A 21,981-nucleotide genomic window follows, 5' to 3' on the forward strand; every position below is an offset into this window, starting at 1 on the left:
AAGCAGAAGTTCAGGATAGGAATGTATATATTCTACCAACATTTTCCTTAGGACTTTTCAATTGAAAAATTTCCCCTTAACCAAAATTAATACTTTATATTTTGAAACAATATACTTCCCTTACGATTAACAACTAAAATAGGTTGAGGTATAGTACTGGAAAACAGGAAAAGTAGCATCTTCCTTCAAAATGACTGAAACCTCATGACTGTGTAGAACTACTGGGTTAAGGCTGAAGAGAATAGAAAAGATTATCCCTATATTTGTATTATCCCTATACATCCTTTTGTTTTGAACTCAAAATCAACTTATCTGGGAAGACTCAAGGTCAAAATCTGAATTTGGTATTTGTCTTATAATTTGCCATAGCACCTGGTTCTTTCTGTCAGAAAACATATCATACATGTGCTTTGAGCAACCATTACTTGCCTCCTACACCACAAGAAAAAAACTTAAGAAGGTTTTCTATAACCCTAGGACCTAGCTAGTACCCTGCCTATTATATGAAGGTTTGCAGTTAATGCCTGTGGAAAAGGAGGAGCAAAACAGGATATTAAATGGACTAAAACAAAAGTAGTAAACATAATCTTTTCAAACATAAAGACAGGGACACACACAAAATTTCCAGTCACCAGCCCTAACAGAAAATTTCTACATTAACAGTAAACAGGTCCACAGCAAGTCTCAATATTCTTTTATAATAAAGAAAAAAATTACATAGGGAAAACAAGTCATTGAGAAGATTTCAACTATTCGCCAGTTTGACTGACTGCCAGTGTTACTGGTATCTTTTCCATCTCCTAAATTATTCACATCAGGGAATAACAGAAGGCTATCTCCAGTCTGAAAAAAGTAAATCTGTTATTGTAATTTCATGTTTTCTTGTCTTGCCTATAACCCTCATCTTTCCCCATACCCACTTGAGGCCTGGAACTCCTTGAAGATTTGATTTATCTCTGTATACCCAGTAACCCTTATCCAGTGGTTGCACTGGAAATGTCTGCAAAAGGAACTACTGTTGAAATATAAATCGACCATGCAGCACTAGCATTTAAACTATAACTAGCTCCAGGTATAGAAAAAGTGACTTTAAAAATTAAGTATTTTATACATTATCAGTTTTCCAACTGAAATTAAAGATTACTATCATAAATCTGTAAATAAAACATATAATCTGAAACAGTGATATTTGGGTAACATACATACATAATTTTCTCAAAGATTTTGAGAAAGACAGCATGAAAGCTGTTTATTCTTCTTGTTTTGGGTGATGGGTGTGTTCACTTCGTGAAAATTCAGTTAAGACATCTTTATGTATGTTACACACTTATAAAAAATGAAACAAGAGGTTTCAACCAGGAAAATGCTAACTGGGCAGAAGTTCTGCAGGGATGCTTATAATAGGAACAGAAAGTGGGAGATGTGATAATCACATCAAAATGGAAGGACAGCAGGATGAAAGTGGGTAGTGAAGAGACACTTTTTTACTCTATATTTCTCTACAGTTTGACTGTTTGACATAAGAAACTGGAAATTTCATATTACACACTGTTTTGGCAAAGTTATCAACTATTAGAACTTTCACATTTATAGTTGTCCTTTTTCCTCTAAGCTCCTTGTTTCCAAACATAGCAGCTAAATGTTTTAGATTTATAGAATTTCAGAGACGAAAGATATCCTGGAGATAATTGACTATGATCTTCTTATTTTAAGATAAGAACCTTAAAGCCTAGAGGGTTTCAGTGATGTGTCCAGGATTCCAGGGCTAGCAGAGATAGAACCAGAATCTAGGTTCTCGAATTCATACATAGTGCCTGCTTTTCTTAATTTCAAGTTCCTCCTTTTTGAAGAATCAATTCTGTGGAAATTATAAAACCATTGTTGGAAGTTAGTAATATTATTTACTGCTCAAATCCAGCGTGTTAAAAGCATATTAATTACAAATTTTATGGGTTTAAATATGCCACAAGCATAAATCACAGTTAATTTTGGACTCCTTTCCTTTAAAACAATTACTAAAGTTATTCCTTAAATACATTATAAGAAAAACAATTTGAGAAAATAACATCAAATCTAAGTGTTTCCTACAAAAAGTTAAAAAGTATTCAAAGATGCAATTAAATAGGCACATTTTAAACAGTCAGCAGCTGTGTAAACCAAAAGGCAATTACTTTAGGTATAATGAATTTCTAAGCATCATTTAAATCTTTCGTCTCTCACACCATGTAAACTGAGAAGAGAGTGGTAACCTATGTGTCAAAATAAATCTTTAATAAATGAGGCGATCTCCTGCCTGTGGGGAGATAGAGCAGCTAAGGAAATTGGAAAGGTGATAGAGTGACATTTACCTAAGGTCAATGGTTCAAATCAGAAGCCGTTTATATTGGATAGCAGTTCAGTGAATGATAAGAAATGGCATGGTTAGCTATTCTGGGAAAGTGAGAATCCACTCCTCAGAATTCTCACAAGTTTCACCTTATCTATAATCTAGTGCAAGCAACTAAATCCAGAAAAGAATAAGAAACCTAATGAACCTTTAATTGCTACAGACTGACCTTTAAGTAATAAGAGAGTCTGTTTTGCTGCCAAAGGCCAGTCTTCATCGTTAAGATCCTTAAGAAATATTATTTAAGGGGCGCCTGGGTGGCTCAGTCAGTTGAGCGTCTGCCTTCAGCTCAGGTCACGATCTCAGGGTCCTGGGATAGAGCTCCCCATCAGGCTCCTTGCTCAGTAGGGGGTCTGCTTCTCCCTCTCCCTCTGCCCCTCCCTACCTCATGTTCTCTCTTACTAGTTCTGCTCTCGCTCTCAAATAAATACAAAATCTTTAAAAAAAAGAAATATTAAATTTTTAATAAAAATTTCTTTTAAAGACTTAATAAAACTGAAGTATTATAAGTCTACTTAGTTAAAAAGAAACAAGGAAATTTATATTTTTTGCATTACATGATAATTTTCAAAAATACCTATTCTAGTTAGTTAATGTGAATTCAAACATAAAAATTTAACCTTTTCTAAAAGGAAAAAGTAAAAAATTTAGAGGAATGAAAAAAAAATTTAGAGTAATGAAGAACTTTTCATTAAGTTTGGTCGACATTGGAGAACCCAGAAATGGGCCCTCAACTATATGGTCAACTAATCTTTGACAAAGCCGGGAAGAATATCCAAAGGAAAAGAGTCTCTTCAACAAATGGTGTTGGGAAAAGTGGAGAGCCACATGCAGAAGAATGAAACTGGACCACTTTCTAATACCATACATAAAATATATATTCAAAATGGATCAAAGACTTAAATGTGAGACAGGAATCCAACAAAATCCTAGAAGAGAACACAGGCAGCAACCTCTTTGTCCTTGGCCAAAGCAATTTCTTACTAGACACATCTCCAGAGGCAAAGAACACAAAAGCAAAAACAAACTATTGGGACTTCATCAAGATAAAAACCTTCTGCACAGCAAAGGAAACAATCAACAAAACTAAAAAGCACCCAAAGGAATGGCAGAAGATATCTGCAAATGACATCAGATAAAGGGCTAGTATCCAAAATCTATAAAGAACTTATCAAACTCAATATCCAAAAAAGAATAAATCTAGTCAAGAAATGGGCAGAAGACGTGAACAGACACTTCCCCAAAGAAGACATACAAAGGGCCAACAGACACATGAAAAAATGCTCAACATCACTTATTATCAGGAAAATACAAATCAAAACCACAGTAAGATACCATCTCATACCAGTCAGGATGGCTAAAATTAACAAGTTAGGAATCAACAGATGTTGGTGAGGATGTAGAGAATGCAGAACCTCTTACATTGCTGGTGGGAGTTGCAAGCTGGTGCAGCCACTCTGGAAAACATGATGAAGTTTCCACAAGAAGTTAAAAATAGAACCACCCTATGACCCAGCAATGGCACTACTAGATACTTATCCAAAAGATACAAAAGAGTGATTTGAAGGGGCACATGCACACCAATGTTTATAGGAGCAATATCTATGATAGTCAAAATACAGAAAGAGCCCAGATGTTCACTGACAGATGGATAAAGAAGATGTGGTATATGCATACAATAGGTTGCTCAGCCAACAAAAAGAATGAAATCTGGCCATTTGCAATGATATGAATGGAACTAGAGTGTATTATGCTAAGCGAAATAAGTCAGAGAAACACAAATAACATACGATTTCACTCATGTGTGGAACCTAAGAAATAAAACATGAACACAGAGAGAAAAGGAAGGAAAAATGAAATAAGATAAAAACAGAGAGAGAGAGAGAGAAAGGCGTACCATAAGAAACTCTTAACTATAGGAAACAAACTGAGAATGGCTGGAGGGGAGATGATTGGGGGTATGGGGTAACTGGGTGATGGGCATTAAAGCTGGGCACCTGATGTAGTGAGCCCTGGCTGTTATAAGCAGTTGATGAATAACTGAATTCTGCCCCTGAAACTAATAATGTACCATATGTTAACTAACTTGAATTTAAATAAAATCTAAAAAAAAAGTATGGAAGACATCAGACTGGGATAAAGACATATTGGTTCAAATCTGTCTCTGCTCTGAACTTTTAAAGCAATTCAGCTTCTCTGAATCTTAACTGTTGCCTCTGCAAAGTGAGTACACTAACTCATTCAATGGCTCATTTATTTTTATGTGCCTACTACTGTAGTATACCTTATATTACTATTATTGATAACTAGTTCATGGATCTAGCAGAACCCTCTACCGCTGAATAATATGTTGTGGTGGGAAGCAATTTTTGTAGCTTACATTTTATTTAGAAAACTACTGAAATAAATTTGAAATATTGGTCTTTCTATAGGTATTGACCCAAATACAACTGAACATAAACAAGTTTAAATCCTAACATTTTCAATGAGACCAGGTTGCTAAATTATCTTTAAAATCTCACTTACTATTCAAAGAATTTAAGTTTATCAATGTAAGAAAATATGGCTTCCCATGCCCTTCAGGTGATATAGATATGCTTTAAAAGTATGAACAAATGTGGATAAGAAGGATAAAAGATTAAAGTAGATTCACCCAATTTATAGTCCTGTTCAAATGACTCAGGGTACCTGGGTGGCTCAATTGATTAAGCAACTGACTTTTGGTTTCTGCTCAGATTGTGATTTCAGGGATGAGACTAAGCCCCATGTCAGAACCTGCACTCAGCTCAGAGTCGGCTTAGATTCTCTACCTCTCCCCCACTGGCCCCTCCTCCACCACATGCATGGGCATGCAAGCACACACATGCACACACACACACTCTCTCTCTCAAAAAAAAAAAGTCATATTAAATATTCTTTCTTGTATTGTTTTACTCACTTAGCAATTTATCTTGTGGAAATCCTAAATTAACTGATATTATCCAATTCATCCTTATAAATGCCTCCAAAATATTCCATGGTGTAGCTTGTACCATGGTTTATGCAACCATTTCCCTGCCTTTGTACCGATGGGCATTTACTTTGTTTCCAGTCCACCCTTTCCCCTTTCAGAGCCTGTTGCCAGAAACTGCTGCTGTAAACCTTGTACAAATAACCAGATGTGCTAGGATTTTACTCTACTGGCTTAGAGTCTCAGTAGTGAAGTTGCTGTATTGAAGGATGCATACATTCCATTTTAAATGATGTTGCCAGATTTCTTTCTTTCTAAAGATTTTGTTTATTTTTGAGAGAGAGAGAGAGAGCATGAGAGGGGAGGAGTAGAGGGAGAGGGGGACAGGCAAGCAGACTCCCTGCAGAGTGCAGACCTTGATTTGGCCCAATCCCAGGACCCTGAGATCATGATCTGAGCCCAACCAAGTGAGACGCTTAACTGACTGAGCCACCCAGGTGCTGCACTAGATTTCTTTCCAAAAGGCCACAGTTCATTTTTCCATCAGCAATGAGTATCTTTTTCTTTAGAAAATCATTCATTATTAGATCTTTTCTATTTTTGTCAACCTGAGTTCTCACTGTTGCTCTGTATTTCCCAAATGCTAGTTAGTTAGAGCATCTGGCTATTTGGATTTATATTTTTTGTGAAATGCCTATTTATATAGTCTTTGCCCATGTTTCCTTGAGGTTGTCTTTTTTCCTGTTAATTTATAAGAGATTCAAACAGTGCTAGTATTAACTTCTGATCATCTGTACTCCAATTTTTTCCCTTTTTAAACTTTGCCTGTGATTTTTTTTTTTTTTTTTGTCTTTTTCTTTCCCTGTCTTGGCTGAGATTACCCAGCACTGTCCTATTCAATAGAACTCCTCTGCAATGATGAAAATTTTCTATATCTCTACTGTCCAATATGGTAGTCACTAACACCTATAACTATTAAGAGTGAGGAACTAAATTTTAATTAACTTAAACTGAAATAGCCACATGTGACTGTGACTACTAAACTGGACAAGTCACTTCCGGAGTTTAGCTACTCCCAGTTCAGTCTATAAACTGGCACAGGCCAAAGAGCACTAGTGACACCTGGGAATGTGCTGTGAACAGTCTTAGGCCTTATACCAAACTACTGTGTCATTTCAATTTAACAAGGTCCCCATGTGATTTGTATTCACATTAAAGTTTGAGAAAGACTGTTAATAATCATTTAAATTAGTAAATTTTTTTGTGCCATGGACTCCACTGGCAATCTAGTGATGCCTATGAATCATTTCTGAAACTAATATTTCTAAAAGCAAAAATTTAATATACAGAATTATGAAAAAAACAAATTATACTGAAATAAAACTATCAAAATATTTTAAAGAGCGATACATGTCCTTCTTTATGAATGCACTAAAGATAAACTCAGCAAGGGGCCAGTAACTACAGTGACCTTGGAAGTAGTGATGGGCACAATTCTAATGTTGACAAGGCAGTCATAGGTAGTGGCAGTCCTACTGTGGTGTTTCCTTACATCTGTTATTGAAGAAAGTGTTAAATATTATTTAGAAGTGAAAGTAATTTTTTTCCCATACCACCTAAAGATATCTTGACCCTAAGAATCTGTGTTATTGTTCAAATAATGGCCTAGATTTTCCTCTAAAAATTTTAATCCAATGGAATTAGTATTTGTGTATGGTATAAAATGTGAGGACAAACATTTTTTTTTTTTTTTTTAAACAGAGGAATATCCAATTGTGCTAGGACCCTTACAGTAAATAACTATTCTTTTTCACCTGAACTGAACTACCACTATTGTGGTACATAATTAGATCTGGTTTTACATTCTGTTCCATTGATGTTTGTTTCTATGCCAGTATCACATTAGTTGATTTATTAATTTTGAAGTATACAATGGGATCTTGGTTGGACCAGTACCTCAACTTTCCCCACCTCATATCTTTTCTTTATCCCCACATTTTTCTTGGCAATTCTGAGATATTTATTTTTTCAACTTTATTTATCCAATCCCAATCCTTGTATACAACTTCTCCTCTTCACCAAAAAACAAAAAACAAAAAAGAAAAGTATGGGGATATAAAATAACTGTATTTGATTAATATATTAATATAGAGAAAATCACTAGTTTTCTTTCTTGTCTCCCTCCTAAAATATGGTGTTTCCAAGTTCAACACTAAGATTTTAGAGTTTTCTTCACAGAAGTCCATTACCTTCCTTATGAATGAAATATTTTTATCCCAAAGTCCATCTACAGCAGATAGTGAGCAGTTATTTCTCTCAGCCTAGAGAAATGCTACTCATTATGTATTTATCTTGTATTCAGGCACAATATCAAATTATTGCATTAATTTTAGCTGCTTTTCAAAATTGCATAGAAAAAATTTAAAAATCTTTCAAATTTTTATATGGACAGTTTTTTTCTCAGTGTATCTGCTAAGACCCTCCAAGACCATGCTGGGTAATAATGAGTGACCCAGTCCGTGTCTGGTTACTTATTTTAACAGAAAAAGGTTTTATTTTTTTCCCATTTAGGATAATTTTGGTTAATATTATACTTGTAAATATTTAAATGTCTTTAATAGGAAGAGTTGCCAAATATTATTTTATCATCTTTTATCATCTACTGATACAAACATAAAGTTTCTCTCCTTTAACTTGCTGATATAACAGATTATTTTCTCTATTCTAGAATATGCTTTAATCATAATGTATTCTTTTGCTACAATGCTACAATTCATTTTTGAACATTTTGGTTAGAATTTTTGCATATGTAGTAATAAGTAAAACTGACCCATAGAATTTCTTTTGTTTTGGTTTTGCGCTATCTTTTTCACAGCTTTCCATCTTTTTCAATAGTTTGGTGCAGTTTAATTAACTGTAATCAGCTCTCCTTGTGGAAATCAGCTATGAACTCATCTGGGTAATCCGTCTGTGAACCTAATAACTTCATCAGTAGTACATCTTTATTCACTTTATAATACCCCTATGGTTATTACTCTATTCAGGTTCTCCACTTCTCTCAATTTTACTCATCTACACTTTGTCAGGACATTTCATTTTTCTTTCAGTTTTCAAGCTTGTTACCACAGAGCTCTATTTCCTTAAGATCTAATTATTCCATACTCATTTTTATTGTTTCTTTTCCTGCTTTCTTAAAATAATTACTACATGTCTTGATTTTTTAGTAAAGCCATTTTTAAGACCATAGATTTTCCTCTGGCACAGCTTTAAATGTCTCAAGGATTTTGGTATAAAATCCTCTTATGTTCATTGCTTTCTTGTTTATTTTTGTCTCTCTTTGATCTAAAAGATGTATTTCTTAATTTCTCAGTAAGTTTATTTCCCTTAACTTTAAATTATCTCTAGATTTACTAAATTATAACAAAAAAGTAACTATAAAATCTGTACTTAAAAATTTATTATGGAGCATCTGGTTGGCTCAGTTGGTGAAGTAATCAGAGTCTTGATTTCTGCTCAAGTCATGATCTCAGCGTCATGAGATCAAGCCCACATCAGGCTTTGCGCGGAGTATGGAGCCTACTTAAGAGTCTCTCTCTCTCTCTCCCTCTACCCATCCTACGTAACTTGCATGCCACCCACAAAAATAAATAAGTAAATAAATAAATAAAATAAATTACTATTTTACTAAGTGGTCAAGTTTATACATGATTGTTTTGGAAACTTCCCATTGACATATAAAAATATTCTCTGGTTAAAGAACGTTAAACTTTGTATATGGAAACTAAATCAAAATTATTTACTGAGTTAATTCTTCCAGTCTTTACTTTCTTTATCTATTAAATCCATCCAGTTCTGAAGGAATTAGATTATAAACTTCCCCAGGATCATTATAAATTCATTAAGTTCTTCTTGTTTTTCTAAAATTTTTTTCTTTACAACTACCATTGTTTGATGTGCAAAAGTTGGTGACTGTATCTGGAAATAAGCTAAGGTAAGGTCTCTCATGCGTGATATGATGATACACCATCTTGGCCACTGGGTTCAAAATTGTATTTCAAATACATGAAGCTCAAATACTAGAATCTTAGGATGTTTATTAAAACTGAGTTTCTTAGTTCTGTCTTGGACCAAAATAACCTATGGAAGTATCCATAAATCTAAATTTTAAGAAGTGCTTATATACTTTAAATTTAATATAAAGAGACAAAATTATTGTTTACTAATGAATTTGTGAGATATTCTAGGATAATTATAACTGATAAATATCATCATAAACATGTACTTTTAAGAGGAACTTAAAACTCACCAGTTAAGTAGGATAAAAAAGAAATTTCAGAAAATAATTAACATCCCTGAGTAAAAACCTGAGTAACAAATATGTGTCATACCTCATTTTCGTACAGCTAAAATCAACCGAATTACTCACACATGAATACCTAAAATGAGCCTCAAGGTAATCTTGCAGAATTTTTCTCAACAAAAGTAACTAAGTTTCTAAACAAGGAAGTTATCTTAAACAAAACACTCTTCTTGCTTCCTAGTTACCAAAGTTCTCATAAGAAAAAAATATTTCACCATTTGCTCATGAAACTTTATAGCTTCATTAAGGGCAAACTCATTAATGACCTCATAGTACTGTTAACATTTTTTTTTCTTTTGAAATTAAAGAAACATATTGAAATAATTCTATAATAGCAAAACAGCTCACACAGTTTAGCTATATACATTAGACCAAAATTCTGACCTGCTATGAAGAGATTTCATAAGTAGAATGTAAAAGTACAGTACATATGAAAACACTAAGTACTGTACACAAGTTTATACATATAATACAGCTGAAAATATGCTAAAATTAGACTAATTATTTATACTTATAAACAAACTCTAAACTTGGAGAAGATAAGGCCTATTTTCTAATGTTAGTATCTCAATATTGTTTCTAAATTTAATTGCAGATGTGAAAAAAAATTATGAAAAAAGGTCTCAGAAATCTACTTCCTGGCATATCAGGAAGAGTGACTTCTTTTTTAAAGATAGAAAATCTCTTTCTACTAAATTTCTAAAGTAGTTTTCACATCATATCTGCCTGCATAGATTATATAAATAAAAACAGTTAACTGCATACTTATGGGGCTTTAACATCTCTGAATATTTTTGTTAGGTATAATTATGAAATCAGTGTAATAATTGAGATACATTTGATCTGAAGAATACAGGTTATGCCAGGAAGGTTTGTTTTTTAAATTCTTTCTTTCAGTTACAAATATGAATTTTATTAGTTAAAATAGTATTTGATTGGTTTTAGGCAGTGTATATGAAGTAAGGAATATAAATGAAAATAAGGTAACAATGTAACACTTTGGCCTTCAGGTCAAAAATGGCAAGACTTTGAGCAGAGGAAAACTGGTTAAAGACATAGATGGATATATGCTGCCACCGTGTGGTGAAAAAAATTAAGATCATTTTGGAAAAAACTAACCCAATCCAGGAAAACTCTTAGTTAAGTACAAAACGTCTTCTCAGCTATCAGTCTCAATTCAGAGACATAACAAGTATCTTAGTTTCTCTTAAAAGAAAACCACAGTGGAGCTGTCATTATTGCAGTAATTTTTGAAGCTATATTTGTTGGCTGCTGTTTTCTTTTTTAAGTTTCCATTAATTTACTACTTGTTCTATGACATAATACTTTCTTGCATTTGTCTCAAGTTTATATTCTTGCAACTCAATCCTCATCTGTATTGTCATTTTATAAATTTCAGTCACATTTTTTCCTAACTGTTGGTGACTTTATCAGGAATTCAATAATTACTAATAAATAAAAAGTACAAACAACCAAAGTAACAGTGTTCAAAACTGCACATTTTGTTAAAGGTCCAGCAATATGTTTTATTCTGCTTTTAATATTTTTCTTAATATTTTAATAGTGCCTGACACATCATCATCCATGTCAGTACGCAGACAAATATGGTGAAAAAAAGAGTCTCCCATGGAGCTACTTCTTTTTTTAAAGAGTAAGGGGATCTCGAAGTCAAATATTTTACATGCACAAACTAGATTTTCTCTTTCCTCACTTATGCTTAAAACAAAAATTAAGGTGGTTCCGCTTCTGGTAATGGCTCTGTTAAGTACATAGAACAACCATAAGTTCTGGACAAAATTTATAACAACTACTTCCTCAAGTAGTACAGGAGAGTGACCCAAGTCAGTCAGATTCTAGAGTGGGAGCCCGTTTGCACAAGGAAGGAGGGAATAGCACTGGATTAGTCTCCTGATCTTACTTCTTTTTGTTTGTTTTGTTTTTATGGCTTTTAGCTTGAGGGTAGGCCTACTCTATGCCAAGTTGGATGTATAAACATGTAACAGAAAATCCTTCGCCTTTTTAGCTTGAAGAGCCAGAAGACACAGATTGGGCCAACCTAATGTAAGAAGAGAATTCCAGACAAGTAGAGAAGGTAACCTTGACTTCCATGGATAATCTCTGCCAATCTCTGGCTGACCTCTAAACAACACACATGTTAGGAGAGACCCAAGAAGCCATATACTAATGCCAAAAATACTGAACTGAAATTTGCAATGCTGCCCAAGAGAAAGAGTATGCACTTTGAGTACAACCAAGTTAATTTCCTGCTAAAGCAAAAACAATGGAACTGTCTAGGGGAACATAAAGCTAGTCTCTACAACATAAAATCATAATGTTAGAATCTAAGTTTACTCTATGTTTTAAATAAACAATTTAAAATTACTTGACATCTTAAGAAGCAGGAAAATGTGACCCATTTTTAAAAGACAACTAACAGAGGGACACCTGGGTGGCTCAATCAATTAAGCATCTGCCTTCAGCTCAGGTCACCATCCCAGGGTCCTGGGACTGAGTCCCATGTTGGGGAGTCTGCTTCTCCCTCTGCCTGCTGCTCTCCTTGTTTCTGTTCTATCTCTGACAAATAAATAAATAAAATCTTCAAAAAAATTAAAAAATAAATAAAAGGCAACTAACAGAGATCAACTTTGAGATGACCCAGATTTTGGAATTAGCAACAACGCTTCAAATGAAGCAGCAATTTAACTATTCTCAATGGTGTAAAGGAAAATATCCTCACACTGAATACACAAATAGCAGAGAAATAAAAACTATAATAAACTGAAGGGAAATCTAGAAGTGAAAAATTCCACTTTCATTTTTTAAAATTTATTTATTTATTTGAGAAAAAGAGCACATGTACACACACAAGTTGGGGGGAGGGGCAGAGGGAGAAGAAGTGAGAATCCCAAGCAGACTTTCCACCCCCGCCCAACTCGGGGCTCAATCCCACGACCCTGAGATTATGACCTGAGCCGAAATCACGAGTCTGACACTTAAATGACTGAGCCACCCAGGCACCCTGAAAAATTTCACTTTTAAGCATTTACCAAAGAGAAAGAAAACAAGCCCACACAAAAACCCATGTTAAATTTTTGCAGCAGCTTTATTTATAATGTTTGCAAGGTGGAAATAACTCAAATGCCCACCAACTGGTTGATGAATTTATCCATACAACAGAATATTATTCAGCAATAAAAAGAAACAAACCATTGATACATGGAAAAAAATGGTCTGGCAATTTCTCGTAAAACTTAAGTATGACTGGTGACTGGATGGATAGATATGTGATTAAAACAAGTATAATAAAATGTTAATGGTAAAATTAGGTCATTGATATACTGGTGCTCATTGTAAAATTCTTTGACGTTATCTTTGCTTGAAAATTTTTATAATGAACTAGAAATACACTCTTTAGGGCTGGTGACCAATTCTGAATGTGCTAATTTGGGAAATATAAGCTAGGAGGTTATAGAAAACACATAGGTTATAATTAGTCTTCTTATTTTTTGAGATCATCCTCCGATTTGCCTTATTAGTTTTGTATTCCTTTTTTCCTTTTTCTTTTTTTTTTTAGTTTTGTATTCTACTACTAAGAAAAACTTCACTATCTCCAAGCTCAAGGTTCTCCTCTAGGCTTCCTTTTTAATATAACGTGTTTTTTTTGTTTTGTTTTGTTTAAGGAGTAAGTTTTTATTGTTGTTGTTGTTTTTTTAAAGATTTTATTTATTTATTTTAGAGAGAGAGAATCAAGCAGACTCCATGCTGAGCACAGAGTCCAACATGGGGCCTGACCCCACAACCCTGAGATTATGGCCTGAACTGAAATCAACAGTCTGACACCCAACAGACTGAACCACTCAGGTGCTCCTCTAATATGTTTTAAAAGGTTAAGTACTGAGGGGCACCTGGGTGGCAGAGTTGGTTAACCGTTCTTCAACTCTTGGTTTTGGCTCAGTCATGATCCCAGTGTCGTGAGATCAAACCCCATGCCAGACTCTGTGCTCAGTGAGGGAGTCTGCTTGGGATTCTTTTCCCTTCCGTCTCCCTCTCTCTCAGCCCAACCCTCCCTTGTATGCATGCTTTCTTTCTCTCTAAAATAAACAAATAAAATCTTAAAATCTTAAGTACTGAATAAGATTGGACTCAATAGTTATCTCTGGACAATACTTCTATTTTCATTTTTCAGAAAGTTTCTTTTATTCCTACTTTCTGGCTTTCATCTTTCAAACACTGAAGAGAAAGCAATTCCCCAAGAGCTCATGATAATAATTCTTAAGAAGTCTGTCAAAATTTTTAAAACTGGGGCATCTAGGTGGCTGAGTGGGTTAAGCCTCTGCCTTTGGCTCAGGTCATGATCTCAGGGTCCTGGGATCGAGCCCCACATGGGAGGCTCGACAGGGAGCCTGCTTCCCCCTCTCTCTCTGCCTGCCTTTCTGCCTACTTGTGATCTCTGTCAAATAAATTTAAAAAATCTTAAAAAAATTTTTTTAAACTAAAACTTGGAAGTCTGCGAATGGCTTTTTAGAAGTCTACATATTCCATTTCCTATTTCCTCCTATACACATTTGCAGTTATCACCCAAGTGAAATATTATAATACACAATTTGTTCATTTATATTCATTTATAAAATTGTTGTTTTGACCGTCTCCTATAGGTTTACACTTGCATAAATATTCAGTATCCTAATCTTCATGCATTCTACAAGCTCAGTAAGAAGAGAAGTGTGGTTGATCAGTTTGTAGTTATCAAGGTCCTTAGTTTCTAAGGACAGGTAGACAAGTTACCATCTCTCAAGCAATTAAATCTACTCTAACTGCTCTATTTGGATAACAAGAGTATACATTTGCTGCACTGTGAAATGCATCCTTGAGGTCTTTTAAAATTCTTGGGTGAATACTGCCTAGTAAGGTTTTTTTCTTTTTTTTTCACATTTTATTCCTCTTCAAAATTACATAGCACTGTATATAAGACCCATGTTACCTCCCATAAAAATCCAACCTTAAATATATAAAGACTAAGATGTTTGCTGAATTACTATATGAAGAGATCATTCAAATAGTACAAAAATTCTGAATTATGACTTATTGAATATCAGTAACTTCATAGTGATTGCAGCCATTAATACCATGACCTTGTCCCAAGGCTTACTGTGGCACTGTATCGTACGCTTATTGAATGAAGTAACAGTGCCTTTCTTTGTCAAATTTAGGACAGCTTAGAACCAATGGGCATCTTTCATTGGATGCGTTTTCAACCTATCCACTAAAAACCAAAATATTTATTTCCCTTAGGAAGGAATCCAAGTTTTCTCTCACAATAGTCCAAAAGAATATTTATATTTTTGGACTGATCTAAATTAAGGACACCATTAGAAAAGTTAAAAAAAAAAAATCGCCACTCCATTTGTATGTGATGGGCATTTTTGAGTTTCTCATTGCCTGCCTCTGGCCACCAACAACCCACCTTCTAATGCAATAAATTTTTGATCAACTTCTTTTTTATAAACCTTCCTTTAACAATCATAATTTTCTCTCTCTTCCTTATACATGTTTATAATCATGTTCTTCAGTTGTTTTTTAAACTGAGTTCTGCCTTTTGGTAAAAAGATCATATAAACCACTCAAACCATTGAGAGATAAATGATCGCACTTACAGATAAAATAATTATTATTTTAAAAGCCATTTTGTGCGATATGAAGATAAAGTTCTTTAAAACTCACCAGGAGTAATTAAACCAACAAACACCTCTGTGTTCTAATACTTATTCTCAAATATATAATTACAGAAGCCTAGATTACGGGCTATGCCCCAAACACAGATGGCTCTTTTTATCATATGGAGCACACTGAAGCGGTAAGCCTTAAAACACAAGTACATCTGGTGTCCAATAGCACTGCTTATGCTGCTGGTTAGCAATTAGATGTCTTTCTAATGTTCTTGACAATGAAAAACTTTCTGTGGTTTACAATGTAATTTTATGTATATTAGTTGTGATTTCTCTCACCTTAAAAACAAAACAAACCCTGGGGCAGCTTGGGTGGCTCAGTGGGTTAAGCGGCTGCCTTGGGCTCAGGTCATGATCCCAGGGTCCTGGGATGGAGCCCCCATCACGTCAGGCTCCCTCTCAGTGGGAAGTCTGCTTCTCCCTCTCCCTTTGTGTGCACACTCCCTCTTTCTCTTCCTCTCAAATAAATAAATAAATCTTTAAAACAAAACTAAAACTCTTCCCTTCACCCTGCTTTCCCTGTCATCTTCAGCCCTAGCCCTTCGTTTCCCTATTCAATCAAAATCCCAGAGAAAGAGCTGCCTAGAATTGTTTCCAAATCCTTTTCTTCCATTTACTCTTAAACACACTCTTGTAATCAAGCTTTTGATCTTACCAACTCCAACAAAACTACTCCTGACAAGGTTATCAATGACTGTTAAATATGTGATTTCTCAGACTTCATCTTACTATACCTGTGGATAGCATTTGAAATGACTTTGGACTCTCTTTCTTGACAGTTTTCTCTTTTGGCTTCTGGGACATGAAATTCTCTTGGTTTTCTCATCTCGGTGATAAATCCCCCTCCCCCATCCCACTGGTTTAATACTGAAGTGCTCCGGAGCTCAGGCTTTGGCCCTCTTCTCTGTATTCACTCTCTTCTGGTGATCTTATCCTGGTTTTAAATACTATCTTTATGTTAACAACTTCCAAATATATAGCTTCTAAAGTTCAGACTTGTATATCCAAGTATTTCCAAATGTAAATCCAACAGATTTCTAAAACTCAGTGTGGCTAACTAAAATTTGAACTCTCTTTTAACCCTAAATCTGCCTCATCCACAACCTACCCATTTCAACTGAATGCAAATCCATCCTTCTAGTTATTCAGTCCCAAAACCTTGGAGTTAATTTGACTCTTATCTTTCTTTCATGTTCTCCATCCAGTTCAGGAATCCCAATATTCATCCATCCATCCATCCATCCAATGATTTTATTTATTTATTTATTTAAAGATTTTCATTTATTTACTTGACAGAGAGAGAGAGAGAGCGCGCGCATGAGCACCAGAGAGGGAACACAAGCAGAGGAAGAGGAAGAAGCAGGCTCTCCACTGAGCAGGTTTGATCTTAGTGGATCACAGGACCCTGGGATCATGACCTGAGCTGAAGGTAGATGCTTAACAACTGAACCACCCAGGCACCCCTCCTGTCATTCTTTTTTTTTTTTTAAACTTATTTATTTATTTGACAGACAGAGATCACAAGTAGGCAGAGAGGCAGACAGTGAGAGAGGAGGAAGCAGGCTCTCAGCAGAGCAGAGAGCCCGATGTGGGGCTCAATCCCAGAACCCTGGGATCATGACCTGAGCCGAAGGCAGAGGCTTAACCCACTGAGCCACCCAGGCGCCCCCTTTCTGTCATTCTTATGAAGGCAAAGTTTGGCATCAGGAAGAGCATATGAATTTAGGATGAGCACAGACAGGGTATCATCAAAAGCCCTGATTTTTAAAAATTGTATATATTTGACATATAACATTGTGTATATTTAAGATATACAATGTGCTAACTTGACATATTTGTATTATAATATGATTGCTTTTGCAGCTATATTTAGCACCTATACCACATTACATAATTACCCATTCCTTTAAGTCTTTGGGATAACTACATTTTTGTCTCTTAGTAAGCCTGATAATGTAGTACAGTATTGTTTATATTTATTATACTGTGAGTTAGATCTCTATGACTTACTTACTACTCATTGTAAGTTGTACCCTTAAACAACATCAGTCTTGTCCTCTCACGCCCATCCCCTGGTCTTACAGGATTTTTTTCTCCATTAGTGCCCATGGTTCTCGGTCATGTGCCTCAAAGAATAAAGAGGTAGGCCAGACAGACTGGTAGGAAGGAGAGCAAGGTTTTTTGAGCTAAGTGATAATACAAAGCTCCCGAGGAGGGAGGGGACCCTAGAAGGTTGCCCCCAATGGTTCTACTTTTAAAATAAATCCAGGATCCAACCAGTTAGTTCATAGCCCATACACTGCTATCACCCTGATACAAAGCACTATCAGCTCTCACCTAGATTACTACAAGACGCGTAACAAGTCCCTCTGCTTCCATCTTTATAGCTCTATAGCCTATTCTCAGCAAAAAAAAAAAAAAAAAAAGAAAAAAACATGTTCTGGGACATTAACAAAGTTCTTTAATACTCTTTAAGGGTCTACTATGTACCAGCCAGAATAATCCTTCTACAGTATGTCAGATCATGTCACATCACTTCCCTAAATCCTGCAATACTTCCTTTCACTTAGGGTTAAAAATCAAAGTCCTTACAGTGACTTCAAAAACACTTTACCTCTCTGATCTTACCTAACTATTCTCTCGCTTCAGTCGTTCCAGTCATTTTGGCTTCCTCGTCGCTCCCAAACATCACTCCACAAAGAGGGAACCCGCTTAACCTTTGCACTGACCGTTCCTCTGCCCGGAAGTTCTTCCTTGAAAACTTCATTGTCTCCCTCAGCTCCAAGTCTTTCTAAAATTCTAACCTCCTCAGTGAGGCCTACTGGCTGACCCTATACAATTCTGAATATGATTTCTTCCCTGCTCTCCATGCAGCACTGATATTTTCTCTTTTATCCTTTGCGGTTATCAACTTCTTTCTCTATGATACACTTATCTATAATGCTTACTATTTGTTTCCCTGTACTCTTTTTAAAAAAGATTTATTTATTCTAGAGAGAGAGAAAGAGTGCTTGTCCACGAGTGTAGGGAAGAGGCAGAGGGAGAGACAATTTTCAAGCAGACTCCCCCCGAGTGTGGAGCCCATGAGATCCTGAGATCACGGCCTAAGCTGAAATCCTGAATTGGACACTTAAAACTGAGCTACCCAGGTGCCCCTCCCTGTACTCTTTTCAAAAACAGAATCTCCAAGAGGTCAGGGATCATTGTTTTGTTTGCTGTAGTATCCCAAGTTACCTAGAACAATGCCTGCCACATAACAGATGTACAACAAATATTTACTCCATGAATTTCATTCTAATAATGACCGTATCAGGAGGGTGTTATATATTCTCATCCTATTTTGTAGATGGAGGAGTTGGGGCAGAGAAAGTAGGGAAGACTAGGGGCAGAGTGGGTAAAGAATAAGTTTTCCATCCAATATCATCATGCCACTGTCAAATGCACAGATAAAACTTGATGATAGGTGAATTTTCCAAATATCAGAGCAGTAATAATAAACCATTTAAAAAAAAAATCCCGGGGCGCCTGGGTGGCTCAGTGGGTTAAGCCGCTGCCTTCGGCTCAGGTCATGATCTCAGGGTCCTGGGATCGAGTCCCGCATCGGGCTCTCTGCTCAGTGGGGAGCCTGCTTCCCTCTCTCTCTGCCTGCCTCTTTGACTACTTGTGATTTCTCTCTGTCAAATAAATAAATAAAATCTTTAAAAAAAAAAAATCCCCGCGACAAAAATCCTCATAGTACACAGTTAAGCAAAATTTCTTTTACTATTAAATATTATACTTATTGTTCACTATATCCTTATAAGGAAGTCTTTTAATTTAAAAATATTCCTCAGTGTTGGGCAAGCTGACCTGAATTAGCCCTTGACAGACCAGAGGAATCAAACTTTATGGGAGACTTCAATATAAAAGTAATTCTATTCTGTCTATATCATATTCTCTGAATTTCTAAGACCTATTATTAAGTAGATAACACACTGCTTAATTTCTTAATTTCTTTTTTCCTGATCGTGGTTCAATTCTCTGTTTATTAATAAATTATGGAAAGGTTTAAGACAGAGAATTGTATTTTCAGCTGAGAGGTGATAAACCTTTAAGAAACAAACTTGCACATGGGAAGGGTTCAGTGATGGTTAATTTAGTTTTGTTTTTAAATATTTATTTATTTAGGAGTACCCAGGTAGCTCAGTGAGTTAAGCCTCTACCTTTGGCTCTGGTCATGATCTCAGGGTCCTGGGATGGAGCCCTGCGTCGGGCTCTCTGCTTGGCGTGCAGCCTGCTTCCCCCGATCTCTCTTGCTTGCTGCTCTGCCTACCTGTGATCCCCCTCTGTCAAATAAATAAATACAATCTTTAAAAAAAAAAAAAAAGATTTATTTATTTGAGAGAGACAGAGCACATGCAGGTGAGCTGCGGGAGGGGCAGGTAGAGAGGGGAGGGAGAGAAGCAGAATCTCTGCAGAGCACGGAGCCCAAGGCAGAGATCAATCTCATGACCCTGAGATCATGACCTGAGGCAAAATCAAGAGTCAGACGCTTACCCAAAATTGAGAAACCCAGGTGCCCCTGTGCTGGTTAACTTCATATGTCAACTGGCTATATTGGTCAAATACTATTTTACTTTATTTTTATTTTGGTTGAGAACTATTTAGATCTTTCTGCAAAGGTATTTTTTAGATGAGATTAACACCTTTTAAAGAAGATTTTATTTATTTGAGAGAGAGAGAGCACACAAGCAGTGGGGAGAGGGAGAAGCAGACGCCCTACTGGGCAGGGAGCCCACTGTGGGACTCAATCCCAGGACCCTGGGATCATGACCTGAGCAGAAGGCAGATTCTTAACCAACTGAGCCATCCAGTTAATTCAGAGATTAACACTAAATTAAAAAAAGTCAGGGGGGAGGCAAACCTTAAGAGACAGAAAATTATTAATGACAGAAACTAAAGTGGAGGGGTGATGGGTGGAGAAGGGGCATTAAGGAGAGCATATGTGATGAGCACAGGGTATAAGCCTTACACGTGAGGTAATGAGTCACTAAATTCTACTCCTGAAACCAATATTGCACTGTTATGTTAACTAGAAATAAAAACTCGAAACAAACAAAAAAACAAATAACATTTAAATCAATAGACTTTGAGTAAAGTCAATTACCCTCCATATTGTGAGGGTCACATCTAATCAGCTGAAAGCCATACTAAACCAAAGACTGACCTCCTCCGAGCAAGAATTCTGTCAGCAGACTGTCTTTGTACTTCAACTACAACTCTCCCCTGAATCTCCAGCCTTCCAGCCTATCCCATCAGATTTTGGACTCAACAAGTCTCCACAATCTTGTGAGCCAACTCCTTAAAACAGATCTCTCTCTCTCTCCAGATATCCTATTGGTTCTGTTTCTCTGAAGAATCCTAGTACAAGTTTACAAACAAAGCTGCTTCTTTGTTCAAGAGTAATTAGTTAAAAAAAAAAAAAAGTTATTAGTCACTAAAAATACTCAGGAACCCAGTGAGTCAAACCAGTGTTACCTATCTATGTTTTCTTATCAATAAAATACTAAAAATGTTATGAGCAAGGCTGAAACAAACAAAAATCTGGGATTCAATGTCATTACTGACCCTTCAGAGTTGAGAGATTTGCTCTACTGCACAGTAAAACTATATCACATACTAATGGTAATTCTAGAATTACAAAAGTTTTTTTCTCTTTGGCCCCAGGAATCCTTTGTTTAAGAGAAACGAGTCTTAGAATTCCCAATTATTAAAGTCATTAAAAAAGAGGTAGTTTGATATAAACAAGGTTAGGAAACTTTTCCAGCCCTCCTCCTAAAAAATAAGAAATCCTTGAGGGAAGCTAAGGTACCATGAGATGCTACAGAACCACGTCTGAAAACTCATTTAATTGCCTTGTCCTCAATAAACCCAATGAACACGTCACCACGACCACCACCATCCTGGGCACTTTGCAGAATCAGAGAGTAAATGATTTGGCCAAGGCTATAAAATTAGCTACTAGTTACACTGAGGCCTTCTAAGTTTGTCCCTTACATTTTTTTGCAAATTTTATAAAAATTAAAAGTTATCTTTCTAAAATATGCAAAACACTTTACCTGCACAATGTGGCAGGTTAGCAGAAGAAATAAAAACCCACAACAGAACTTTGTAGAAGGGTTCATATCGGCACATCTGCCTCTTTGGCATCACTCCTGGTGATTTCATCACTCCTATGAGGAGAGGAAGGAAGATGAGCCTTCATTTGCTTTTAATATTGGCTCTACATTAATGACCTAAATAGATTTTGTCCAGCAACTAACAGGGTAGCAAATTAGGGCATCGAAATGTAATTAAATTATAATTATTTATTTTTGGAAATTAGATCTTCGGTAAAAGCTGCCCTTGCAATATGACATAACAGTATTTACATGCAACTTTGCTACAAATGACATTTTTACTTTGAAACAGAAACATGAGCAATTCAATAAAATGAATAGACAAGCATAATTAGTTCCTCTATTTGACAGAGCAGGAAACATTAAATGACTTGTTCAATGTCACACAGAAAAATGAGTGT

General features: G+C 35.7%; 1 protein-coding gene across 7 annotated transcripts in view; it reads right to left on the reverse strand.

Annotated features, from left to right (window-relative positions):
• The window catches only part of PIBF1 (progesterone immunomodulatory binding factor 1), a 197,868-nt gene that overhangs the window by 161,656 nt on the left and 14,231 nt on the right, over nucleotides 1-21,981 (reverse strand). The gene's annotated exons all lie outside the window — the stretch shown is intronic.

The sequence above is a fragment of the Mustela erminea genome, chromosome 15 (genome assembly GCF_009829155.1).
Source record: "Mustela erminea isolate mMusErm1 chromosome 15, mMusErm1.Pri, whole genome shotgun sequence".
NCBI classification, from domain to species: Eukaryota; Metazoa; Chordata; class Mammalia; order Carnivora; family Mustelidae; genus Mustela; species Mustela erminea.